Below are 4,239 nucleotides of genomic sequence, written 5' to 3' on the forward strand. Positions count from 1 at the left end.
TAGACCTATTACAGGAACATGATGCTAATCAGTAGACCAAAATATTTAAAATGGAGAATTTTTAAAATTGATTAATTTTAAAAAATTTTAAGAGATCCAATTTTGATCACAATCAACTCAAATTTTATACATGGCATAAAAACATGTATGTGTATCAGAGAAAATTATAAAAATCGATAATTTTCTCATTTTCAATTTTGACAAAATTGATCTAATACTACATACTATAGTACAGATACATACACATTTTGTGGTGTTATTTATGTAAATTTAGCTTGAGATGATTTCTATCAAATTTGCCAATGTATTAGCCTCACTCCGCCCCTTTGCTACTTATGTAATTATAATTCAATCTATGTATAATGTGAGCCTTAAAAAAATGACTATAAAAGTAAGGAATAAAATTCTTGCCACATGAAAACATTCCCCAAACAGGTTGTAAAAATTATAATGATTATTTTGAAAATGTTTTATCAGTTATTCTGATGATTGGGGGGCAAACCCCATTAATTATTGTTATTCTTATACGGAATCAATCAAGAGACAGTAAGTATATAAACCAGCCAAATAAAGTGTAGCTTGAAGCAGCTAATTGACATTCAGTGAACAAGAGATGCCAATGGGGATCTATATAGACTAACAGCTATTGAGTGCTGTAATTATGCTTTGGCTGAAAATGAATATGATTTAAGGTAATCCAATCACTTTGAGCTCAATAAATAGTTCATGCAGTTTGATAACCCAAGAAATTATTTTTGAAGGATATTGAAAATTGTAAACTACTTTTGTTTGCCATAATTTATTTAGGTCAAAGTATATATGTATTGTGCTATCTTTACTGCACACATCAAAGACATGTACCATCAGGCAGGTAGGTATACACAATTCTATGCACTAATTACTGATTTACTGATGATATTACATAGGAGATGTCTTCATTGATATTATATTAATTCCTATAATAGGAGGATAATATCTGTGTGGAGGTTAAATGGACAGTGAAATAATAATGTCTTTGTGGTTTCAATTTTAAAATTTATGTGAATAATTATGCTTATGATATTAGACCAAATAAGAAGTAAAAAATTGAATTTTCTTTTACCTTACTGCATTAAAATTGACAGATGTGGCAACATGCTAGATGCAGTTAAATAATTGATCACTGTTTATTTTCATTATCAAAGCTCAATCTAATTGCTGGCATAATGTACCATGAATAACATCATTAGTGGAAGTTTATGCCCATATGTGTCTCAAAGGATCCATAATGGACTTCCGTTTGTTTGTAAGTAAATAAATTTTCATTGTTTTCTTGAATTAATGCACCTTTTAGCTTTATCATAATTGCATTTGATACACTAGCTTTACATGTACTTTTTGCATCTGTCTTAAAGTGGACAGTGGCTTGTATTGGATTAGTACTTAGCTGTTGATTTGTCATTATAACAGCAGCAAAATCTCTCTTTCTACTTTAAATAATTAATTTTCAGCTATATATATATAGTAGACATAGTAATTTAGTTGTCCCCACTAGTTGTTGGTTACTTCAAAACAATATACAGAGTTTCAGAAGTAACCCTCTAAGTTATGTGCCATGAAATAATGTAATATCTCATGCAGCTTTGAATGTGTAGTAGCAATGAGTATTAACTGCCCTTGCAATGCATTACCCACTCAAGGCCTTTTCCTCACTGGCAAAAGTATAATGTTTATTAATGTGCATTAATTGTGTCAATATTGCAGTGTATGCTTTAAAAATAATGTATGTCAAGAAGGCAATGTGTTGTATTATTCCAGCTGTATCAACAAAGTGCATCAAAGCACTTCAAAAACAGTGCCAGTGTTAAAAGGCCTTCAGTCTCATTATTAGTACTAAGAAAGTACGTGTACATTGTTTATGTAAAAGTATTTACTAGTTATATTATTTTTATTGAAATCTAACTTATTATATAACATACATGTACATATACATTGGATCTAGAGTATTATACTTCCTGGCAGCTGTGCTTATAAAAATAGCACTAATTCTCATTCTAGAAGAACACTTTCAACTAGCCAGGCAGGCTCAAGAAAAAGATCATGAAGATTATTGCTCTTGCTGTTCTCTTTATCATTTTTTCAAAATGTGATGCTGACGACAGTGATTATGTCAAAAACAGTACTTGCAAAGTAAGTGAAAATATATAACTAAATGTTACAAATTCTCTTTTTTATAATAGAATGCCAGAGCTGCTTATACGAATACAATGTTGATGTTACAATAAAAGGAGGAGAAAGAGTTGATGTTTCTGCTAATGTCTACATATTCTGTGAATCAGGTTTGTACTTACGTGACAGCAGCAGGCTGGATTTAATTTTTTTTTGCAGTTGGTACCTTTAAAAAGGAGCTTTCAGTTCGCTCTTGTATCAATGTGACAGATGCTGTGGTTCGAACTGTAAATGAAAAAAATAAATATGATGCAAGGTAAGAAGAGAAATTAAAAATTGTATAATGTTTCTGATATTGTAAATTATAATTAAATTTTTGTGTTCATGTGTGCTCAATTGCAAATTTAACAAGTGCATTTTAAATTTTAGTAATATTGTCCCACTCAAGAAAATGGATAAGTTGTTCTGCTTTGCTCAAAGCATGTCTAGTGGAAAGATCTTGGGTGTGTTTCACGACAGGAGAGACAGCAGATGGGTCGTTAATTTCAAGAAGAGCATTGCTAGTGCTTTTCAAGCCAATTATGAAGGAACAGCAGTTACCAATGAAACTGATTCACAGTCAAACCACAAGTCTCATTACAGGTTAGGTACATGTAGAAAACATAAAGAAATTTGATGCCTAAACATTCAAAATAATTCAAATCAGCTCAAACTAGATATTCAACATCAAAACATATATGTATCAAAAAAGGAGAATTTTCTCCTAGCCATTTTTGACAAAATTTGACTAAAGATCAAAGGTTAGGTCTTGGGTTGTTGGCCTAATTTTTTAACAACTTTAAAAATTTGTAAAAATCTGAATTGCATTGAAATCAGCTCAAACTTTTACATAAGATAAGAAAATAATTCATAAAAGATTATAAAAATGAGAATTCTTTCCATTTCAATTTTGGCTAAATTTGGTTGATAACCATGTACTTAGTACAGGAACTTTGGCCCAATTATGCAATTGTAATGGAGCCTCTAATTACAATTAGTCAATTACTTGACCTTAGATCTGTACCTATTCTTTAGGTATTATTCTGAAGGATACAATTGGCAAATACAGGAGAGAAGGATTGACAGGCGTGATATCTCTACTTTTGCTGGTAAAACTGAATCCACAGATTCAACGAGCTCCCTCTACTTTCATGAGCATGACAAGCTTGAGCTGGATAATGAAAAGAGGATACAATTCTCTAAAGGTAAAGCAGTCCTCGAGCTGGGACCAGATCCAGAAGAGAAAGTATCTACAGCTTCAAACAAGAATGACAATGATAAAGGAATACCAGCCCTTGGAGCTGTTAGTGATTACTATCTTAAGCTGTCTCGTTGTACGGCTCAAACTGATGAAAAAGAAGTTGCAGAAGCCACTGCTGCCTTGGCCAGCCCAGAATCCATGAGTGATGGTCTATTGGCCAGTATGGATGAAGGTATTAAAAATAATAAAAAATTTTGATTCTTTTCTTTTCATGCAGACAAAGCAAACGAGGAGGAAATGCAAGAGCTGATTGAGCACTTACCTTCTTTTGAGGAAACTGTAAAGAGAGTACAGAGAGATTTCAAATCAGAAGAAACATGTAAGTGATAATGCCCCACTCATGTCATCTTAATTTATTATCATGTGTCATTTTTATCACAGTTAAACTGATAAGTGATTGGAGGAGGCTGCTAGAATTAGAGTCAAAGAAAGGACCACTGTCTGGTACTAAAGCTAAACTACCACTATTGCTCCAAAGACTTGAAGAGGTAAGTATAACTCATTAACTTGATTCATGCATGATAAATTCCTTATATACAGCTACAAGGACAACAAGATGAAAGTTCAAGTGGTGAAAGGATGCTGATATACCATTTGTTAAGCTCTGAAGGCAGCCTGACCTCACAGCAGGTATATTGCTATTACATCTATGAGCTAATACATAATGTTCATTTAATATTTATAGGCACTAGTTGATTCATTGGATTCAGCTTCAGAGTCTTCATCAGAGGTTACTAGTTTATCAGTTGAGATTGCTCTATTGCCTAGAGTGGATTCCAGTACCATTGACT

This window comes from Amphimedon queenslandica, unplaced genomic scaffold, assembly GCF_000090795.2.
Source record: "Amphimedon queenslandica unplaced genomic scaffold, v1.1 AMPQUscaffold_13037, whole genome shotgun sequence".
NCBI classification, from domain to species: Eukaryota; Metazoa; Porifera; class Demospongiae; order Haplosclerida; family Niphatidae; genus Amphimedon; species Amphimedon queenslandica.